The sequence below is a fragment of the Chelonia mydas genome, chromosome 10 (assembly GCF_015237465.2).
Source record: "Chelonia mydas isolate rCheMyd1 chromosome 10, rCheMyd1.pri.v2, whole genome shotgun sequence".
Lineage (NCBI taxonomy): Eukaryota > Metazoa > Chordata > Testudines > Cheloniidae > Chelonia > Chelonia mydas.
In genome coordinates, this window is record NC_051250.2 from 58041059 (window position 1) to 58065491 (window position 24433).

Sequence of the window (24433 nt, forward strand, 5' to 3'; positions counted from 1 at the left end):
TTTGTCTTGTGTACCCCCAAGTTACACCTCACTTACAAACTACTTGCTTACATAATCAGACATAAAAATACAGAAGTGTCACAGCACACTGTTATTGAAGAATTGCTTACTTTCTCATTTTTACCATATAATTATAAAATAAATCAATTGGAATATAAATATTCTACTTACATTTCAGTGTATAGTATATAGAACAGTATAAACAAGTCATTTTCTGTATGAAATGTTAGTTTATACTGACTTTGCTAGTGCTTTTTATGTAGCTTGTTGTAAAACTAGGCAAATATCTAGATGAGTTGATGTACCCCTTGGAAGATCTCTATGTACTCCCGGGGTACATATACCCCTGCCTGAGAACCACTGCTCTATACCATACTACCCAACTAGAGCAGGGGCTGTGGAGAGGTTGTGTTTGCAGCAGGATTCGTTCAACGTGAGGGAGGATCAGGACTGGAAGAAAGTCTCAGGTCTCATGCAGAGAAGGAAGAGTCTGGAGAATGATCAGATTTCCATTTGTTCCTCCCTGCTTGCCAGAATCAAATCTAGAATAGCCTCTCCCCTATTCACTTTTTCCACCTTTTGTAATGAAAAGTTGTCTTCAGTGTGTTCCAAGAACTGGTTGGATAATCGGTGCCTGACTGTATTATTTTCCCAACAGATGTCTGGGTGACTGAAGTCCCCCTCACCATCAAGTCCTGTGTTTTGGATGATTTTGTTAGCCTCATCCACCTCTTCTTCCTAGCTGGGTGGTCTATAGTAGACACCGACCATGACATCACCCTTATTTTTTACCCTTTTTTGTCCTGGCATAAGGCTTCCAACAGGTCTGCCTCCCACGTATATCTCTACTTCAGTGCAAGTGTATACATCTTCAGTATACAAAGCTACACCTCTTCCTTTTCCCCCCGCTTGTCCTTCCTGAACAAGCTGGACCCTTCTGTACCAATATTGCAGTCATGTGGTTTATCCCATGTCAAGTATGCCATAATTGTGATTATTTAGTAGTATTTCTAATTCCTCCTGTTTTTTCCCCATACTTCTTACATCAGTATATGGACATCTAAGATGTTCATTAGATTTCCCTTCTGTATTCCTTCTTGTCTCTCCATTGTCCCTGCTGTGATTGCCCATGTTCTCCCCAGATTCTGAACCTTCACCCAGATTTCTCTGTTTTGGACTTACATGTGAGCTTTTGGCTCCTGACCCATCAAACCTAGTTTAAAGCAATAGTTACCCAGTCTGTATCAGAAGATACTCTTCTCCTTCCTTGATAGGTGGACCCCATCTCTGCTCAGCAGTCATCCTTCTTCTGGGAACAGCATCCCAGGCTCGAGGAAGTAGCAGCCCTCCTGGCGACACCACGCAGCTGTGCATTCACTTCCAGGATGTGTCCTCCTCTGCCTGGGCCCTTCCTGTGGGATGGATGAGACCACCACCTGGGCCCCCAACACTTTCACCCTCATTCCCAGAGCTCTGTTGTCACTTCTGATCTGCTTGGTGAAATACCTCGCAGTATCATTAGTGCCCACATAGAAAAGCACCATGGGATAGTAGTCAGAGGGTTGGATGATCCTTGGCAATCCTTCTGTAATGTCTTGGATACGGGCCTCTGGCAGGCAGCACACCCCCCAGGTTGCCAGGTCAGGCCGATAGATGGATGCCTGTTTCCCTCTTGGGAGTGGTGGCCATGATCCTCCCAGCCTTGGGAGTACATGGCTTCTCTTCCTTCACCTTTGAGGGAGATTTCTCATCCCTCATTGCCAGGGCAACATATCATTTTATCATCTTTGTGTATGGTGGGTTGAGAGCAAGGGTGGAGCACTGCCATAAGTGACCAGCAGTCAGCTTCCTCCCTGTGAAGGAGCTGTTTCGTCTTCCACTGGTGGTGCTACTGCAGTCCTCTCCAGCTGGATTGTTTCCTCAACCTTGGGGGCCTCCAGTCCATATGCATATTTTCAATGAATTCCACATATGCATGAACACGTCTCAGCCAAGCCACTTCCTCCTGTAGCTCTCCCACCTGCCTCCTGAGAGATTCTACCAATAGACACCTCTCACACTGAATGGTCTCCCTAGCCTGGCTTTCTCTGATGGGGAAATCGGGCCACGGTCTCTGCAAATCCACACAATGATCTGGGATCATGGTTCTCTGTCTGGACACGGATGCAGGTGGAGAAGCCTGGAGTCATGTTGGCATTGGTGATGTTGCCTTTCCAAACAATGCTGATTTTATTGCTTCTCCCTCATACAAACTCCCTGTTTGCTGTCCCCTGTTCACTAGTTCCTTGGTCACTTAGGCCTGGTCAACACTACAGAGTTAGCTCGACATAAAGGAAGGCTGAGCTCAAGGAAGATCAAGAGTGATCAAGGATCGAAGGACAGGAGGCTAAAGCCTTGCTAGTGCCCATTCAGCTAGTAGGCCTCTGGCTCCCACTCCAACACAACCCCTAACAGACCACAGTGTAAACTTTAAGCAAGCCTAAAGAAAAATCAAACCGACAAACAAGCTCGCCCACACATCCCAAGAATTAGTCTTCGCTCCTCCTTCACCCTGCAGCAGCTCTTCTGCCGTCCCCAGGGAGTCAGTCCCTAACCTACATTTTCCTGTATCTCATATGAATGCTATGTCTACACTGCAAATTACTGGCAGTGGTATATAGGATATGTGTAGCTACACACCACAGTGAAAAGCAAGCTGCATCCACGCTGCAGTGGGTAGCTACATGTGTCAGTGAAAGACTCTGACAGGGGAAGCAGTGGGAAAGGCTCCAGGAACGGGGAGCTGCTAGAACCATTCTCTGCTATCTCCCTCCTGCCAGAGTCTTTCCCTGCTGCTGGAGCCTTTCCCTGCGGTGAAAGACAGTTTTCACAGTGGAAAGGTAAATAACACAGTCCCCCAAAGATCTGTATTGGGACCAGCACTGTTTAACATAGTCATAAATGATCTGGAAAAGGGGGTAAACAGTGAGGTGACAATGTTTGCAAACAATAGAAAATTACTGAAGATAGGAAGTCCAAAGCTGACTGTGAAGATAGGAAGTCCAAAGCTAACTTTGAGTTACAAAGGGATCTCACAAAACTGGGTGACTGGGGAAGAAAATGGCCAATGAAATTCAGTGTTGATAAATGCAACCTAATGCACATTGGAAAACACAATCCCAACTGTACATACAAAAGGATAAGGTCTAAAGTAGCTGTTACCACTCAAGAAAGAGATCTTAGAGTCATTATGAATAGTTCTCTGAAAACATCTGTTCAGTGTGCAGCAGCAGTCAAAAAAGCTCACAGAATGTTATTAGTCATTAGGAAAGGGATAGATATAAGACAGTAAATATCATAACGTCACTATAGAAATCCACAATACACCCACACCTTGAATACTGCATGCAGTTCTGATCACCCCATCTCAAAAAAGATATATTGGAAGAAGTGCATAGAAGGGCAACAAAAATGATTGGGGTATAGAATAGATTCCATATGAGGAGAGCATGAAAAGACTGGCACTGTTCAGCATAGAAAAGAGACAAAGTGGGAATATGACAAAGGTCTATAAAATCATGAATGATGTGGAGAAAGTGAATAAGTAAATGTTATTTATTCCTTCATATAACACAAAGGGTCACCCAATGAAATTAATAGGCAACAGGTTTAAAAAAACATCAGGAAATACTTCTTCACACAGCAATCCTGTAGAACTCATTGCTAGGGTCGGTAGTAAAGGCCAAAAGTATAACTGGGATCAAAAAAGAATTAACTAAATTCATGGCAGATAGGTCCATCAATGTCTACTAGCCAAGGTGGGCAGGGACACAACTCCATGCTCTGGATGTCCCTAAACCTCTGATGCCAGAAGCAGTCAGACTGGACAACAGGGGATGGATCTCTCAATAAATTGCCCTGTTCTGTTCATTCTCTCTGAAGCATCTGGCACTGGCTACAGTCCAAGGACAGGATACTGGGCTAGAAGGACCGTTGGGCTGACCCAGTATGGCCATTCTTATGTTCTTGTTACCATAGTGCTTAGGAGACCACGCGACAGACCAGGGCCCCATTGTGATTGGCACTGTACAAACAGGCCACCCAAAATCTACAAAAATCTCTTAATACAATATTTGGAGATGCAAGTGTGGTACATATTTCACATGAAGCAAACCAATGCATTTGAAGTAAGAGTGTTTAAACTGCACAGAATAATTAGAGGAATTAATTTCGGGTTGCTTTGCCAAAACATTCTTTAATTGCTAGATTTTCGGATTATTGGATTAGAAGATGAAGTGGGATGCCTGAAAATCTTAATTCTGAGCATGGAGTAGGGAAAGACTTTTCATAAATCAAAGTGCAATATCTCTATAAACCTCACAGTTTGTATCAGTTACTATAAAATTGTTTAAAAGTTATTTTCATTCTCAGGTACAGAAGATGCTAACTACAGCTTCTCTGGGGGCAGTTCTAAAAGTACGGGATTCTTAACTGAAAGGATAATGCTACCTTTCTTCCAAAGAAGCAATCACAGTTTTTCAATTGTCAGTAACTGCTACAGCTACTCTAAGGGTAGGTCCGTGGACCTCTTAGCTTCCTTGCTCATACGTTACCAGAGGAATCTGTCCCTTTATCAGATATTAGATGGTGCCCATTTCTGGGGCATAATTACCACTTAATTTAATTACAAGCAATGAGAACAGCCCTGATTTCTGTGGTACTCTTGCATTTACAACCACGCATGCTGCATTGTCAGGTAAACAACATTTTATACAGTCACTTTCATTCCAAGGAACCCAAAGCACTTGAACAATTATGGGCTATATTTTGGCTTCTTCTGCATAAACCAGCCAGAACGCTCCAGAGGCCCCATACATGCCAAAGGGACAGTCCATCTCTGGGTAAGACCAGGGCTCTGGCCCACCCCACTTTCCCGAACCACCTAGCTAGCACCTATTCTGGGAGAGAATGAGCCCCGCATACCTGAAAAGTGCCATGGCAAGGGAAATGGCTCCAGCCACTGCTGGCACATTCAGCCTTCTGTGGCTCTGGCAGTAGTACAAGTCAATAATATGCAGTCACTTGTTGGGGGGAACATGACAGACAGTTTGTCAAATGGTGCACAGCCCATGCACAACAGTGGGGGAGAGGAGCGTTGAGCCCACAACAATGGAGCAAATCCCTATTCTTATTAAAGGTACCATGAGACTGAACATGTCCATGGAGAGCAGAAAGGACCTCAGCTTTTAACATCCCTCTTGGAAGGCCCACACGTTTAATTCCATGGAACTCAATTTATTTGCCTCAGAAGGACAAGCTGAGTTGACCCTGCTGGGATTTGCTGGTCCAGAGAGCCGAAGTGTTTCAAATGTGATGCCTCGCAACATAATGAAACTATGCTACTCCCTCCAGGGCTGGTTTCAGAATTATAAGGAAGGTGCCTTTTAATCATGTACATGAAAGAATCTTAACTCACTAATTATAGTAAGATTGGCATCAAGTTCCAGAAAGCCTCAGATAATTCTACAAAGCTAAGGAATTCTGTACGCAGGAAATGTTGCAGGAATAGCGCTAGCCACATTCCCAAGCTACTAATCCTTTGAGTAATTGTCAGCGTTTTTTCCCAAAGTACCATTCTCTCATAAGATTTTTTTTTTATACAGAAACACTGTAAAAATGATCAGTTCCAGCATAAAATCCAGGGTATCAAAGTGATCAAATGCAATGGCAATCAAGGCCATATTAGTACCTAGAAAAGAGGATGAAAATGTGAATTTTTGTATCATAAATTAATATTTCTTTTTTCCAGGAAATATACTTTGAGGGTAAAATCCTGGCCTCATTGAAGTCAATGGGAGTTTTGCCAATGACCAACAAGGCCAGGCTTACATGCTGTTCGATTGTAAATCCTGTCTGGATATAATGTATTTTTGAGCTGATCAAATTCTATATGCAACAGATCACTTATTTACAAAGTAAAACTGTAGAAATAAAAACAGTTATTTCAATTGTTTCCCTCTGTGTTTGGCCACAGGGCTTTACTAAAGAGAAGTGCTGTCACTAAATTTCCATTACTAAACAAATTACATAATTGTTTATCACTGAACTGTCCAACTTCCTTTAATCTGAAACTTCACACAACAATAAACTGAATTTAACTGATGTTTAAACTGGGACCCAATTAAAAGGGATTTTATTACCTGACCTAGTGTAAAATAGCTAGTTAGGTGACGTAACTGATTGGTGGTGGAATACAGACATTCACCACTGCTATAAGTGTCTGCTTCTCAACCCAGTACTAATGGACAAAAGTGTCCACTTCACAGAAACTTCTGTCACAACTGACAGTCACTGACAGCCTTGGTTTTACTAAGCTTAGTGTATGCTTAAAAAATAAAGGCTTGTAATTTTCTACTAGTGATAGCAACGGTGGAAGCTATAGTGTAGATGGGGCTCAGGGGCTTTTACCACCGTGACATCTACCTCTCTTCTGAGAGAATACAGCCTTTGTTTCTGATTCTGTTCTCACTCCAGTTATACATTGGCATAGAGAATTGACTTAGAGAATATTCCTCATGTATACCGGTTTAAGTATGAGAAAATCCAGTTTTCCCCTTTGCTGCCCTTGCCATAGGCGCACCAGGGGATGTGTCACCTTTTATGTGTGAAACATTTAATCAGAAGTTGTATAGAGAAATCTAGGTCCCATGGCTTGGGGGGAAGGTACAAAACTGGCTTTACTCCAACTATACCCCCACTCCTGGAGTCAGCCACGGGTCATTTCATCCCCTAGCAAAACTTAAGTTGCGCCCGCTGCAACAGGCGTTGTAATAGCTGGGGATCATAAAGACTACACTGCTCAAGGAATATCCCCATGCTCTGGGGGCTATGAATGGGGTGACATAGATCCCCCTATCCTAGCTCTCTGTCACCCAATCATTCCCCATCTCCATCAGGAGAGTTCCTAGGAAGCCAATTAAGTTGACTAGTTGACTTTATGGCCCCTTTGCACCACTAGAATGGCACAAAGTGCTGTATGGGGCAAAGGATATAATATTTCTCATTCTCAGATATATTCAAAAAGTAAAAAACTCAGTTCAAATTATAGCAATTTGTGGCCTGGATCTTGCCATTTACACTGAAGCAATGGTTTTAGTAATCAAGGTTATCCTCTCAAGAAACAATTTAAGGTTTCTATAGCATTCTGAAATCCTCAGCTAAGCAAAGTGAAAATGGATGATAAACAAAACTGAGTTTCTTTGTGGCTGATCATCATACAGCTGCACTCCACTTTTACAGTAACCCACTAGCTATTAATTTGAATGACATCAGCAAGCAATCCCCAGTCTTCCATTAATATCTTATGACAGGCTCATAATCTCTCCAATTTAAGAAAACTGGCCTTAAACTCATTTGTCATCTCTGGTTTCGGTTGCAACTGTAACCCATGAATACTCAGTACCTGTGATCTGTTCAAAGCAACTATAACAATTGTGCATTATAAGTCAATTAAAGTATAATTTATTGTTTTTCTTTATGCTAATATTAAGGTCTTACTGAAAAAGTTATAGTATACTGTTAAGCTATTCTATATAGTGAATTCATGTCTATGAAAGTACTGTCTATAAGGATCAGTATAGGATACAATTCTGAAAAGCACCTATGTGATGCAGTAGCCTAAGTTCCATTTTCAGAAGTGATTGAACCCTGGTCTACACTACGAACTTATGTCAATATAACTATGTCGCTCAGGGATGTGGAAAACTACTTACTTACGAAATCAGACATAAAAATACGGAAGTGTCACAGCAAACTATTACTGAAAAATTGCTTACTTTCTCATTTTTACCATACAACTATAAATCAATTGGAACATAAATATTGTACTACATTTCAGTGTATAGTATATAGAGCAGCATAAAGAAGTCATTGTATGAAATTTTAGTTTGTACTGACTACGCTAGTGCTTTTTATGTAGCCTGTTGTAAAACTAAGCAAATATCTAGATGAGTTGATGTACCCAATAGAAGACGACTGCATACCCCCAGGGGTATGCATACTCTTGGTTGAGACCCACTGGTGTAGTGGATCACAAGCTAAATATGAGTCAACAGTGTAACACTGTTGCAAAAAAACCCAAACATCATTCTGAGATGTATTAGCAGGAGTGTCTTGCTTAGAACACAAAAAATAATTCTTCCACTCCACTCCATGCTGATAAGGCCTCAGTTGGAGTATTGTGTCCAGTTCTGGGTGCCACATTTCAGGCAAGGTGTGGACAAATTGGAGAAAGTCCAGAGAAGAGCAACAAAAATTATTAAAGGTCTAGAAAACATGACCTATGAGGGAAGGCTGAAAAAATTGGGTTGTTTAGTCTAGAGATGAGAAGACTGAACAGGGAGATGATAACAGTTTTAAAGTACAGTACATAAAAAGTTGTTACAAGGAGGAGAGTGAAAAATTGTTCTCAACTTCTGAGGATAGGCCAGGAAGCAATGGGCTTAAATTGCAGCAAGGGAGGTTTAAGGTTGAACATTGGGAAAAAATTCCTAACTGTCAGGGTAGTTAAGCACTAGAACAAATTGCCTAGGGAAGTTGTGGACTCTCCATCATGGGAGGCTTTTAAGAACAGGTTGAACGAACACCTGTCAGGACTGGTCGAGTTGTTACTTAGTCCTGCTTTCAGTGCAGGGCACTGGATTAGATGATCTATTGAGATCCCCTCCAGTGCTACACTTATGTGATTTTATCAGTCTATATGAATTATATAACAGAAAACAGGCCTGTATTTCAACATATGGGATAAAATTTTCAAAAACGCCTACATAATTTATGAACCTGTTGAAGACCGAGGCTCCTAAGTACCCAAGTCATTTTTGAAAATTTAACCCTTAGGCTCCTATGACACACAGATGCTTTTCAGAAGTGTACCCATCCACATTATACACACACTGTAACATACACTGAGTATATGGTATACAGTGTACATATAGCAAAATTGAATATGCATATTAAGAAAGATAATGTATTGATCTTAACTTACCCAAAACCTTTTCCAGTGTATCTTCTACAATGAGGTAATTTTCTGCCTGTTGGTAAGATTATCTCAAACTGCTTTAGAGACTAACCAATTTATTTGAGCATAAGCTTTCGTGAGCTACAGCTCACTTCATCGGATGCATACTGTGGAAAATAAGAAGATGTTTTTATACACACAAACCATGAAAAAACGGGTGTTTATCACTACAAAAGGTTTTCTCTCCCCCCACCCTACTCTCCTGCTGGTAATAGCTTATCTAAAGTGATCACTCTCCTTACAATGTATATGATAATCAAGGTGGGCCATTTCCAGCACAAATCCAGGTTTTCCCCCCCCAACAAACCCACTCTCCTGTTGGTAATAGCTTATCTAAAGTGATCACTCTCCTTACAATGTGTACGATAATCAAGGTGGGCCATTTCCAGCACAAATCCAGGTGTCCCCCCCCTTGGGTGGGCCCCTTGGTTATCATACACATTGTAAGGAGAGTGATCACTTTAGATAAGCTATTACCAACAGGAGAGTGGGTTTGTGGGCGGAGCGGGGGGAGAGGAGAAAACCTGGATTTGTGCTGGAAATGGCCCACCTTGATTATCATATACATTGTAAGGAGAGTGATCACTTTAGATAAGCTATTACCAGCAGGAGAGATGGGTGGGGGGAGAGAAAACCTTTTGTAGTGATAAACACCCATTTTTTCATGGTTTGTGTGTATAAAAACATCTTCTGTATTTTCCACAGTATGCATCCAATGAAGTGAGCTGTAGCTCACGAAAGCTTATGCTCAAATAAATTGGTTAGTCTCTAAGATGCCACAAGTACTCCTTTTCTTTTTGCGAATACAGACTAACACGGCTGTTACTCTGAAACCTGTCAAACTGCTTTGACACTTATTTTCCCCTAACCAGAGTACAAACTAAATGAGCATGAATTAGTTTCATGATGCAACAAGTCTGAACTTGGCATCTCTAAGCCTGCTGTTAATTTAGGAAAACCCCAGTTCCTAGAACCTAAGATCTGATTCTGCCCAGTGATTTTTGCTGCATCTACACCTGTGCAGCAGGGAAAGTAGCTTTTCGTTTTACTGCTTATCAGTATTTCATGTCTAATAGACAGTTGTGATAAATACCTGTATAAGTGAAGGATGAATTAATGTGAATGTACTGCAAATAATTGATAAGAGAGACTAGAGCAGGCTGCCCTTTGGAAGGTGATTTCACTAAATGAGGGTAGGATAGTTTTTATCCTGTGATACACTGTGGGTTTTTTAATTTTCAAGTGAGGAGAAGTCGTATGCAAGATGGAGAAAGAATGGTTTAGTTGGGGGAGGGGGGCTTAGACAATTGCTTTATAGGATCTTCAGACTCAAATACATTTTAAAAATGTAATGTAAAAAGATGTTATTAATTAGAGTCAAAATAATGAAGATGGCAGAGGACAGAGACTTAATGGTATGATGTGATGTAATTGGGATCCTGGGATACGAGAGCAGTCATGTTCTCATCCCTTGGTCTGTGGGGGAGAAGCTTTGCATCATGCTGTCTCTGCCTTGTGAGAGTGGTAGCCTAATATTCCTCCTCCCCTGGACTAAAAGGGTATGAAAATGAAAATAGCACTTATAAAATATTCCACTGATCTTGAGAAAGGGTCCAAAACTATTGCAGTACCAATAGTATAAGTCTGTGGTCTCCAACCTTTTTACGCACAAGATCACTCTTTGAATTTAAGATCAACCCAGGATCTACCCAACCCCTTTCCTGAAGCCCCACCCCTCTCACTCTATTCCCCCACCCTCACTCACTTTCACCGGGCTGGGGTAGGGGGTTAGGGTGTGGGAGGGGGTAAAGGCTCTGGGCTGGGCTGCCCGCAAGCACCGCCCCTGCAGCTCCCAATGGCTGGTTCCTGGCCAATGGGAGCTGCGAGGACAGTGCTGGGGGTGGCGGCAGCACACGGAGCTGCCTCACGCCCTCTCCCTTCCCCCAGGGGCCTCAGAGATGTGCCAGCAGCCAGCTTCTTCCGGGGGCGGCGTGGGGCCAAGGCAGGCCCGGAGATCATGATCGACTGGCAGAGGCTCCAGGATCAACCAGTCAGTCGCGATCGACAGGTTGGTGACCACTGGTATTAACTGTGCTGGTATGCACCGTGACTCTGCAACACTGTATTTTTAGTACTAACGGTTATTTTAAGTTGGCTATTTTTTTTAAATAAGGTACCCTCTTAATTATACGTTATCTGTAATAGAAAGCTTTTGATAGAGCTACAGATAATCTATTTAAATAGGTAAGACAGATAAGATTAAAAAAAAGTAAAAGGGATGTAAGCCTACAGGGCATAAACCAGCAACTAACTGATGAGGGCTTACTTTATGCTCCTGTGATAAAAGTGATTGTTGTCCACAAACCACAGTTTTAGGAAATTGTTCATTACAGCAGAACTCCAAACCTGACATGGTATGATCCTTTTCCTTTGTCCTTCTCTGTGCATATTAATCCTAACAAGTTCATATATCAAGAATGCAGCTCTGATTACTTTTCTCTATCCAAAAATAAACATGGAGCAAAAAGGAAGGATACAAGGGGTGGGGGGAGGGCCTGTCAATGGGCCACCCTTAGGAAAACCTCAAGATCCACTGCCTGTCTATTCAAGGCATGGAAATGCTTAGGAAGTGATCCCAGCTTGGTGGTCTTATTTTTAATTAAAACAAATGAGGCTCCTTCAGCTGCTGCAGATAAATATTTGATGAAGAGAGACAGGGACAGATGTAAAAAAAAACCTACAGTAAATACAGAATAAGACAAGCAGAACTAGTGTCGTAACAGCATGTTATATACAAGAAAAAAATCATTTTTCAGATTTGTCAGATATCTTTCCAACTAGATCCTTGTTTTGCTAAGATCACCCTACTGCCAGCATATGTAACTTTTTGTTCATAATCACTCTGATGAAGTACAATGGAAATACAAACACATACAGATAAATACAAGTTTAAAAGCCATTTTATTGTAGCTTATGCACTTAAAAAATAGCAGGATTAGTTTCGAGGCCATTGATGAGACAACAATTTAAGGTTGTTCTGTATTTCCATGTTGGCAGATTATAATATGCTACAGTGATTAATAGGGTTATTCCCTGAAAGTGTATATTAAAGATGAAAGGTGTCTCGTGATACCTTATTTTCTGAAACATGAGTTGTCAGAAAGGTAAGTATAATATCATCAGCTTTATTGCCAGGCTCTCTCACCATGTCTGAGCTGTCACGTCCTTTATGGCTGGTTAATTTTAAAAGGTGAATGTGGTACCAACTTGATGTGTTCTTCCAGTCACTTTTGTACTTATTTGTGCAATGCTGAAAGAGGATATTTTATAATATTGGCTCTAGACTTACTTTGTCTTTTAGCATATTAATTAACATTACCCTTATAAAGACCATTATTCATGAAGTAACTCAATAATAATCCACAGAAGAATTATTAAAGAAAGAACTCAACAGGACCCCTTCTGATACTAACCTCCATCTGGCCATCCATTATTTGTGTATCTGAACTGTATTGGCTGCTAGGTTAGAAGCTGAGTCTGCAACTCTTACTCATATTGAGTAGTGCTATTATTGAGTAGTAACCTTTCTGGCAAGCAACATGTTTTCCCGTATGTGCTGTATGGGGTCTATCACAGTACACTTGTACTTTAGACTTACACACGCTGTACATGCAGTTGACAAGAGGTTCTGCCTTACATTAAAAATGGACATTCCCAGCAATCCTTTTATACGTTTGTATTTGCTGTAATATGCAGCGTCTTATAAACGTATAGCATTAGTGGAAGATAGATCTTTTAAATATCTCGGGAACAAAAGAAGTCCTAGGAATGGTATAAATCCGTTATTAGACAGGGATGATAAAATTGTCAGTAATGCTGCAGAAAAGGCAGATATTTCTGTTCTGTACTAGGAAAGAAGCTGAACGATGTATTCGTGTCTTAACATTGGCAAGGAAATACTTTCTATTCCAACAGTAACCAGGCAGGATGTTAAAGAGCAGCCTCAGAAGTTCAACAGTTTTACATCCGTAGTCCAGATAACTTCCACCTAAGGGTTTTTTTTTAAAAATGCTGAGTTCTGAGAGCCAATCATGCTGCTATTTGACGTATCTTAGAATACTGGGGAAGTCCCCGAGGACTGGAAAAAGCTAATAAGATGCCAATATTTTAAAAGGGTAAACTGAATGGCCTGGATCACTATAAGTTGGTTAGCCTGACATTGCTGTCAGTCAGAATCATGGGAAGGCATCTGCAGTCAGTAAAGAATTAAAGGATGGTAGTATAATTAATGCCAATGAACATGGTTTTAAGGAAAATACATCTCATCAAACACTTGATATCTTTTTGAGCAGATTTTATGTTTGGTTGATAAAGTTAACTTTGATGACACAATATACTTAGACTTCCGTAAGACATTTGACTTAGTACCACACAACACTCTGATTTAAAAAATTAGCAGTATACAAAATCAATGTAGCATATATTAAATAGATAAAAAGCTGACTAAATGATGGATCTCAAAAAGTAATTATAAATGGAGAATCGTCATTCAGTGGAGTTGTTTCTAATGGGGTTCCACGGGGAGTTATTGTGAAAAGTGATATTAACAAATATACAAATATTACTTTTTGCAGCAGTAGACTTACTAGCTAGCAAGTCTTTTTAAAAAAGCAACCAAAAAGCAAAAGAAACAACAACAACAACAAAAAGACAAGACTGTGCAAAGCACCTTATTTGTGTTTCTATTCTGTTTGGGTCCAGTAGAGAATAGAGACAACTGTACATTATTTTGAATTATTGCATCTGCTCAATAAGAAGTTACGGGTGTGATGCAGAAACCACTTGGTGAAATTCTATAGCCTTTATTATGCAGGAGGTCAGACTAGATCACTGTACTGGTTCTATTCTGGCCTTAATACCTGTAAAACTGTTATGTGCCAACACAGAATATTGCTTCCCTGGACTCTCAGAGTTTGTTGCAACAGATACAAAACATCTAGCTGTTAATTCATGCAAACAGCGGATAATTTTTGCAGATTCCACTAACTGAAAACAAAAGAGGGTTTTTCCAAGTATAGGAAGGTGTTGGAGAGGTCAATTTTACTGTGGAAAAATGTACTTTTGACATTTCAATTTTTCTATTTATTTTTTCGTTTTCATTGTTTATGCTTTGTGAACTGTACCCAGGAAAGGTTATTATGGTGGCTTACAGAACGTGCCATGCTTTCTGTCACCCTAGTTCATAGCCCTGTTCTCCTGACATTAAAGTCAATGAGAGTTTTGCCACTGATTTCAATAAAGGTAGGGTCCTTCAACAAGAAAAATGGCAAAATATTTAAACTACATACGATTAAAGGCACGTTTATTGTGAATACAAGTTGTATTATCAGTGAGAGACTCATTAGAGTCACTTGCCTTTATTCACTGCTGAAGTTTCCAAACTGATGTTATTTATTATAACCCATTGAAGAAAATGTAGCATAATGCTCCACAAACAGTATTATCAACTGGATAAAAACTTAAGATTGTCTAACACATTATAAAGACATCTTATTACAGTAACATTTCATCACCACACATACAGTCTCCGTTACTGATGTCTAACAAGCCATGTGATTCCATTATCCTTTTTAATGACATAATTAATGGCATTTGTGGGCAAAAGTAATTAATTGGGTAGAGCCTTTGTGTTGCACCATCAGAAGTGGATAGCCTGGTGGAATACTGCTATTGATTTTTATCCAATATTTATTAGCAAACTTTGTTGGTTCTGATTAAGGAAATTGAAAATGTGACCCAGTGCAACAGCGAACTGCTTTTGTGATGTACCAGCTGCTCCCTCATCCTTCTTCAGAAGCAAGTGGATGTAGAGTCCTGGTGTTTGTCCAGCAACCTGTTCCCTGATAAATTAAAACCTCTGCCAAAAGTCTCTTTGGCGGATTGTCAAACATTCGAATAGCTGCCATCCAGTCTAAGCTGCATGTGGGATCATTCACAGATCTAATTCTCCCTTTTGGAATTCAGACATCAGATTCAAATCAGGTCATATCTACACTACGAACTTTTGCTGACACACGTTACATCAGCATAAAGCTGCCACAGTTAGCATATCGCTTGTGCATTTGCATGCTTGGCTTCTTGCATCGGCACTGCATGTACTCACCAGGAATGCTTAAGTAGATGCACAGTGTGGCGCACCATGGGGAGGTATCCTAGTGTGCAACACACCACCATCTGGCACATTGTCTTTTGGGAAGTTTGGCAATGTATGGTGGGGGCAGAAACGAGTTATGCAGGGGTGATTGGGAGAAAGGGGTCAACTGACCCTGCATGCAGATGTCTCCATCCTACAATGTTATCTATTTTCCATAATTTTTGCACTGTTTTTAAAAATTGCACGATCCCGCACAGCCCACCTCACTGTCCACCATCTGTGACAGAAGCATGGACCCTGCAGATCTCTGCACTATTGTCATAAGTGTTGCAAGCACAAGATGCACGATCCGCCAGTATTTGCAAAGCTGTAAGAAGAACGAAATCAGTGGGGAACATGACGATTTCTTGGAGGACAGATTGCTGTGGGACATAGTGAGAACCATTTCAAGGTTATTGGCATTCACAGAGCAGCTGCAGATGGTGGGGCGCCGCCTTTGGACTGGAGAAATGAGCACTGACTGGTGCGATCACATCATAATGCAGATTTAGGATGATGATCGGTGGCTGCAGAACTTTTCAACGCCCAAGGCCACATTCCTGGATCTGTATGCTGAGCTCATCCCAGCCCTGTAGCACAGGGCCACCAAAATGAGAGCTCTGCTGATAGTGGAGAAGCAAGTGCTGATTGCTCTTTGGTAACTTGCAATGCCAAATTGCTACCGGTCAGTGGGAAACAATTTTGGAGCTGGAAAATCCACTGTGGATTTTCATCACTGTTGTGATGAAAGCATGCAAGGCTATTAATCGTCTGGTGCTACATAGTATTGTCACTGTTGGTAATGTGCACGACTTACTGGATTGATTTGCAGCAATGGGGTTCCTGAACTGTGGTGCAGCAAAAGACAACATGCATATCCCTATTTTGGCACCAGGCCACCTTGCCACAGAGTACATCAACAGAAAGAGCTATTTTTCTGTGGTTATGCAAGCATTGGTGGATCACCGGGGATGCTTCACTGATATCAGTGTTGGCCAGTCAGGGAAGATGCATAACACTCACATTTTTAAGGACACAGGAATGTTAAGAAAGCTTTAAGCAGGCCCTTTCTTTCCCATTGATGGGAAAGAAATCCACCTTGACACCACCAAGGAAAGATTCAAATACCAGCTCAACAGGTGCAGAATGACAGATGAATGTACTTTTGGTAGATTGAAGGGACACTGGCATTGTTTACTCACAAGACTGGATCCCAGTAAATAAAACATGCCAATGGTTACAGCTGCCTGCTGTGTCCTGCCTATCTGTGAAGCAAAGTGGGGGGAAGTTGCTGCCGGGGTAGAGGGTGGAGTTGGAGCAGCTGTGTGCTGAGTTTGAACAGCCAGACACAAAGGCTATTAGAAGAGCTCAATATGGAGCTATTCAGCTCAGGGAGGCTTTGAAAGAGCACTTTAACAGTGAGCCACAGGAATACGTTGTGGTAGACAGTGCTCTACCTGGCCTGCTGTTTTGGGCCCTCTTAAGAACTGTGTGTTGCTTGGTGCACAACTGTGAATGTTACACTGTCAATGCCCCTATTAATTTTGTGCCACTTGCTGAACATTTATGATTATCACACTGTAGTTGTCCCTGATCCTTTGAGTTGTGTGTAAGCCTAACATCAGTACTGGGCAAATTGGTTGAAACCATAGAAAAGAACAGAATTATCAGTCATATAGATGAACATGATTTTTGGAGAGGAGTCAACGTAGTTTTTGTAAAGGAAAATCATGCCTCACCAATCTACTAGAATTCTTTGAAGGGGCAACAAGCATGTGGATAAGAGTGATCCAGTCGATATACTGTACTTAGATTTTCAGAAAGCCTTTGACAAGGCCCCTCATCAAAGGCTCTTAAGCAAAGTAAGCTGTCATGGGATAAGAGGGAAGGTCCTTTCGTGAATTAGTAACTGGTTAAAAGATAGGAAACAAAGGGTAAGAATAAATGGTCAGTTTTCAGAATGGAGAGAGGTAAATAGAGGTGTCCCCCTGGGGTCTGTACTGGGATCAGTGCTGTTCAACATATTCATAAATGATCTGGAAAAAGGGTAAACAGTGAGGTGGTAAAATTTGCAGATGATACAAAACTACTCAAGATAGTTAAGTCCAAAGCAGACTGCGAAGAGTTACAAAGGGATCTTACTAAATTGAGTGACTGGGCAACAAAATGGCAGATGAAATTCAATGTTGATAAATGCAAAGTAATGCACATTGGAATACATAATCCCAACTATACATATATAATGATGGTGGTCTAAATTAGCTGTTACCACTTAAGAAAGAGATCTTGGAATCATTGTGGACCGTTCTTTGAAAACATCCACTCAATGTGCAGCAGCAATCAAAAAAGCTAACAGAATGTTGGGAATCATTAGGAAAGGAATAGATGAGACAGAAAATATTATATTGCCTCTATTTAAATCCATGGTATGCCCACATCTTGAATACTGCGTGCAGATGTGGTCACCCCATCTCAAAAAAGTTATATTGGAACTGGAATTGGAAAAGATACAGAAAAGGGCAACAAAAATGATTAGGGGAATGGAACAGCTTCTATATGAGCAGAGATTTACAAGAGTGGGACTTTTCAGGTTGGAAAAGAGACGACTGTCCTGCCTGCTCTTTCCTTCCCAGGCTGTCTGCAATACTCAGCCTCCAGGCCCTTTGCTCACAGTCTGATGCAGCACTGGCTTGCAGGATCTCACTGAACATGTCATCCTGAGTCATCTTCTTTCTCGTCCTTATCTGGCTCAGGAGTCTGCGGGTGTGGAGGGGAAGACTACCACAAGGCTGCAATGACAGCAGCTGCAGATAAAACACACAGAGGTACCAATGTCAGTATAGTCACAACAGACACCGAAAGTTAAGATTCAGAACTCCCTTCCCTAAAGTTTTAAACCAGATGCTTATGGACACTTCTGCTTGGGATTGCTTGTGCATGGTGCCATTCACAGCACCAACCATGGTGAACATGGCCCATCGGGGTGAGGGAAATGAAGGGGGAATTGCTCGGTTGCATGAAACTGTGAGTATAGGACAATGACACTGAATACTGGCACCATTTTCTACAGGCAGTAGTGATTTTAACTGATATCTCACTCCGGAGGGTAACAAAGGCAGAGAGAGGACAGCTGCTGGTGTCCCAAAGCTGCTCTCACCCATATGCTTCTCGACTGTGTACTGCAATGGTGCCTGCTGAAGTTATCGCCCACTGGCGGGGGTGGTGTCTTACCACAGAGGAAGAAATAAGGCTGCCATCACTACAAACCTTTGGGAGAGGACTGCAGAATATCTCCATGGAAGTTTCACTGCAATCTCTCAGGAGGATTCAGGTAGGTTGGCCACTCATCCTGTATTAAACCAGACAGTCCTGCTTTTCTAGGGTTTGTCCCCTGTCCATTATTCAGACAAAACTGGACATGGTTTTGTCGGTATCTGATGGGAGATGTCATTCTGAAGAGTGTGCTGCTCTGCCCCCTTCTGGCATGACCTCGCACATAAGGTCATGCTGGCAGGGGCAGAATGGCACACTCTTCAAAATGGGGCCCTCCACGTGGCGTGAACTTGGATGCAGGAGACCTCAGCTCTTCGGAAAACATGGCCCTCAATGTCTCTGAAGTGCCACAGGTAACTGTGATTAATAGAAAATGGAGGCAAGGACCCTGTTACTAGGACCCAGAGAAAAAGATAAGGACTTTGATAAGGACATCACAGTGGGCAATGAATGCTGAAGTCAACTCTTGTTTGACTTAGATTAGCCAAATACATACTAAACATGTGAGAGCAAAGAAACAATGTTGGGAATCTGTCATTTTCAAACAGCTTCTTGAGGATTAACAAGTTCTCACAAAGAGATAAATGGTCAAAGTGCTGGTGTGAGAATCACTAGTTCTCTTCATTTCATGGACCACTAAATCCGGATTATTTGCTACTCAGTCCCTACAACGGAAGAGGCTATGTCCCCAGCTGAGTGGAGGGGGTAAAATAGGAGGTCCAAACAAGATTAGCATCCTTTGTAAAAGACAAACACATAGCTGGCATCTCTCTGCCCTCAAAAGGGAGTTGTCAGATGGGGAAGGGAACAGGAGGGATAAAAAAAAAAAAGTCATCACCAAAGTAGGATCAGACATAAAGTACTCAATAGCAACCTTGCTGAGCATAAATTTAATCATGATCTGATGGAACCAATCTTAATTTGACAAGCTAACAGAGATAACAGTTAGTCAATTTCCCATTTCAACAGGCAGAGTGATAATTGAAAGCTTCCAGATATATCACATGGAGATCAAACTTGAAGCAAACAGTAAACTTTCTGATAAAGGGCCCAAGCCATCTTCCACTGAAGTCAATAACAAACCCCCATTGACTTCAATGGGCGCTGGGTCAGGCTCAAGGTGAAAAGCCATTTTGAAAACAGTAACATTCCTCTACATCCCCAGTCAGGACAAAAGAAGAGTCAGAGGATGCTTTGTCCAGATTATACCATGTACCCTAATTCCTTGTGTGATGAGTTGCCAAGAGCTCTGACACTGTGCCCTTCAAAGGACAGTGACTGCTGACATCACAGTGCAGGTTAAAGAGATAAGAATTCAGACAACAAGGGGTAAATAAATAAGGAGATGGTGAAGACCAAACTTTCCAATAAGATTGCCCCTGTTTTCAAAGCAGTTGTAAGGACAAAAAGACTGTGACTCTAATGCCACCTTTCCACTCCCCTGAATTTGAGTACAACCAGGGTCCAATTCAACCCCTGGCATAATGGGCTTCTCTAATTTACACTGGCCTAGGGTTCATTCCACTGGACCAGGATCACTGCACTCCAGCAGCAAACTCTGCAACTGCAGACAAGTCCCCCAAATACCCATATGCCAGCTCTGTGCCACTTGAGGATTCCCCGATGCCAAGGAAATCACTGCCTGCCCATTAGGGGCAGCTTTACAGGCTACTTTGCTGAGCAGCTTCCCAGCTGCTTTTCTGAGAAGTGAAAAGGAACTGGATGGGGGCCAGGCATCTGGCCTTTTTTATTATTATTTATTCATATTACAGTAGCACTTATTGTTCCCTGATAAGCTCAAGGCCCCATTGGGCTAGGGGCTGCATAATCACATAGTAGAATACAATCCCTGCTCAAAGAGCTTCTATTCTAAATAGAAAAGACAGAGGAAGGGATGATTTTACAGATGATAGAAGCACAGAGAATTTAATTACTGAGACACAATGAGATTAAGTAATGTGCACAAGGTCACACAGGAAATATGTGGCAGAACAAGGAACTAAACCCAGAACTTCTGAGGCCCACTCTGGAGCCTCAGCTACAAGCCCATTGTCCCTCTCAAAATCCTCCTGTTTTATGCTGGGCAACAATATAATCCCATATAAGAATTTGCTAAAGTGAAGGACTGGTGCAAATACATTAACTGGTGGGAGTGTGTACTGTAGGTTCATGCTGCTACACACCTGGCTAGTGAGGGATTTCTAGAGAACAGTAATGTCAGACCCTTTTGTTAAAGATGAAATTGATTTACTGTATAATATGCTTTATCTCCGCCAGCCTGGGAAGGGGGATTACTGAGACATTGTCTATTGTGTTCCAGCAAAGAACACTGCTTCACTGACCTCTCAGACATGCAACGCTAAAATGATTTTTCTGTTTTTCAGCCAGGCCTATAAGGATTTTAAAAGACTAAATGCAATTCCATTCTTTTCAGTAACTGCAGCCAACATCTAAGTTGCTGAAACATGAAATTTCTTCCCTTGAATAGACAACCTTGGAACGTCTAACCCAAAAGAAATCCCATTAGTCATACACGGAGTCTGTCTCTGGGAAAATTGCTAGCGGAAGTGGGACAAATAGGCCAGGTAAGATGAGTAATGTATTTTTTCTGGATTCATAAGAGTTGATCCACCTTTGATTTCCACTGGTGGTGGGGGTAGATGGAATCGCTATGAAATGTGTGGTTAAGCAGGGAGCTCAGACTGCTCTCTCTTTGGGAGGAGTGGTAAAGAGGTTGTTAGAGGACAATTGTCTTGCTCACCTAGGGTCAAATTCTGACTGGCCTATGCACAGGGTTGATGGGAAAGAAACAAAGAGCCCCTCCCCATTTTGTGCACCCCATGCCAGGGCATGTTACAACTGAAGTCCCTGCAGTTGGGAGGTACAGACATTGCTATGTGCCCCTGGTAAGTACACATCACCCAGAGGGCCAAAGGGGGCAGAGAAGCAGGGCAAAGTATCTAGGGCAACTGTGTGCCCCACTCAATTCTCCCTAAAATCCACAGAGCTACACACTGCACACCTGAACTCAGAGGAGGCTTTGGGGGGGGGGGAGGGGGCTAGTGTCAGGGGATAGGATCAGTGTGTTTTATCACATACACTTCCTGCCCCAGCCTCTCTCAGATTTCTCTTGCCCCTTGGAAAAATATTGTGTGTGGAGCTATGGCTAGGGCAGGCAAAAGCTGCTTTTACAGCATAAACATACATCCGTCTGTGCCAGGAAACTTAAATAGGGCCTGACCATGTCCCTAGCCTCCAAGATCAGCTCATTTAAGTTTGGGGCACACATTCTAAATTGGCAGTTTTAGGCCAAAAAATATCATGCTAACAAACGTGCTCTGCTCACGATATACTGTACAGACTGGTTAGGAAATGTTCTCTTAACTCAATTTCAGTCAGGTTTTGAAGACAAACATCCTCCACAAATGATGGTAATGGAATTTAACGGCAAAGACCACCCAAGACACTGGGAATCTCAAGTTGCTTGGCCTCAGGTTCTCTGGTTTGTTCTGCTCGGCCTCATATGCACTCTTGGTTGAGATACAAAGAAAGATTGTTTCCTTCCTTCCTGACTTGGATTTTTCTTTTACTTCTCAACTGACCAACAGAACATTTAGTAAATGGGCTGGAAAATTCTAGAATTTTGAATTCAAATTTAGATACAACAACAAATGTTATAAAAGAGCCAAAAGTCAATCGCCACAGCAGTTTATAGAGGAGACTCAGTGGGTTTTGGCTTTTGTAAATAACTTTTCTCTCTTTAGAGTATGTTTGCATTGCAGGTGCTGCAGCAGCACAGCTGCCATGCTGTAGTGTACACACTTACTGCAGTCAGGGAAGAGGTTTTTTCATTGCTGTAGTAAATCCACCCCCTCGAGGGGTAGGAGCGAGGTCGATGGAGTAATTTTTCCATTGGCCCAGTGGTGACTATACTGGGACTTAGGTCAGCTTACCTGCATCTCTCTGACGTGTGAATTTTTAACACCTCTGAGCAACATAGGTATGTCAACCTAAGTTTTATGGGTAGACCAAGCTTTAAAGAGCCTCTCCTTGCCTCAGACTCTTTGGGAAGCATCTCAGCTTATATACAAAAAAATTCTTTTTATCCCTTTCCCTGTTCATTTGTTTCCTATTGAACTGGCCAACCCGCACTAACTACAGGACTCTCTTCACACAGTTAGCAACAGACAGGAAAAACAACCAATCAAAATGAAGCGTCTCCTCCCATCTCTGTAGCATCTCCTCTGCTTTCTGATACTACTTTGAGCTGTCAGAGTAAAGGCCAGGTCTGCACTACAATATGTTGTCGGCATAGCTATGTGGGCTGGGATGTGAAAAACACACATACACCCCTAACCGATACAGCCATGCTGGCAAAACCTCAGTGTAGATGCAGTTGTGCTGACAGAAAAGTGTGTCTATCGGCATAGGTAATGTCATTCAGAGAGATGGTGGTAGTAAAATGCCTTATCTTGGCATACATTGCATCTACGCTAGGGGGCTCTGCTGGTAGAGACAAGGCCAAACATCAGCTCACCTAAGCACCTACTTTATCAGTCTTTATAACATAGCAAACCACAAACCTTTGATCTGTCACAGCGAACCGCACAGGAAGAGCTGCCCCAGCTACACATCCATTATGGGGCCATCTCTTCCCCCCCTTCCTGGCAGTGCCCCTCCTTCACTGGATTGTGTTTACAACTTTTTATTAAAGCAAAGTTACAATGAAATGGTAACATACTATGTCTTTCATTACTTATGACTTATGCAAGATCAGGCTAATATTCAAAGAACCTGGGTACTGGATATTTTAACAGCCCCTCAAAGCTGATGTAGATTCAGCTGTGTGGCTTTCTCTGGTGGTGCTTAATTCCTCACTGTCTGGCTTGCCCTTTGATGTCTGATGAGCAAGGATCCATCTTCTCTTCCATCTCTTCACATGTGCCTGTTAATTATTCTATTCTGAGACCACTGTTTACAGACTATCACTCTGTTTACAATTGACTACAGTTAAACATTTGGTCTTCACAATTCCCCTTCTTCCACTCCACCCTATGCAACTTCTTCCTGATTTTTCAAAATAAATGTCTCCACATCAGTCTGGAAGGTCTCAGACTCACTGCCCCTTCCCCAAATTGCTGCCCTTGCTCCACTCAGAGAAAGGAGTTTCCCCCAAACAGCTGCTTGTCTCCCCAAGACACGAGTGTTTTTTTCCCTCCAGTTCACTAAGGAATAGGAAACAGTGAGTCAGCATCACCATTCTCTTGCTGGGCATGTCCATACCTAAAAGCATGGAGGAAACAGAAAAAAACCTACAAGCTGTAGAGCTCAGAACCACAAAGAGATAACATGTGTCTGACTTTAAGCTGTTGAGCAGTTCTATCAAACTCAGCTATCCAAGTGCTTAAAGAGAAGCCTGCACATATGTCTTTGCAGGATTGGGAGCCTCAGAGGACAGAAGGTATTCTGACAAAGTAAAGGAAATATGTACAGATGAGAAAAAGAATGAATTATTTGTTTATGGTGCAACAGTTCAGATCTGGGCTAAAAATTATTTCAGCCCTCTTTCTCATCACTCCATATGGATTTTAAAAAACTGTATATTTAAAACATGAAAATGAAATAAACTTAAAACAAATATTTAGTTAAAAATCTTAATCAGCAGCAGCTGAGCTAAGGGCTTGGGCCCAGTTGTACTAAGTGCAGAACAAATGGAAAGGAAGATATACTTTCTGCCCCAAACACTTAGGCCCTAACGTAAGACAGAATGCTCCACAAGTGTGTGACCATTGACCAACAACAGGCGAGAAAGGGAGGAAGGAAGAGGGTAGCAATAGGTTCATGCATTTACCTAATCTAACAAAGGGCACAACTTGACTGTACCAAATAATTGTTTTAAAACATCTTTTTTG

The 24433-nt window shown here is 41.9% G+C and overlaps 1 long non-coding RNA gene across 2 annotated transcripts in view; it reads left to right on the plus strand.

Moving 5' to 3' along the window:
• Positions 1–24433, plus strand: part of LOC114018637 — a 63523-nt gene that overhangs the window by 27269 nt on the left and 11821 nt on the right. The window contains exons 3-5 of one of the 2 annotated variants that reach the window (XR_006284390.1): positions 11003–11123; positions 18319–18579; positions 20956–21106. This is a non-coding gene — a long non-coding RNA (uncharacterized LOC114018637). The remainder of the gene's footprint in view (positions 1–11002; positions 11124–18318; positions 18580–20955; positions 21107–24433) is intronic. The other variant, XR_006284391.1, reaches the window with a different exon arrangement.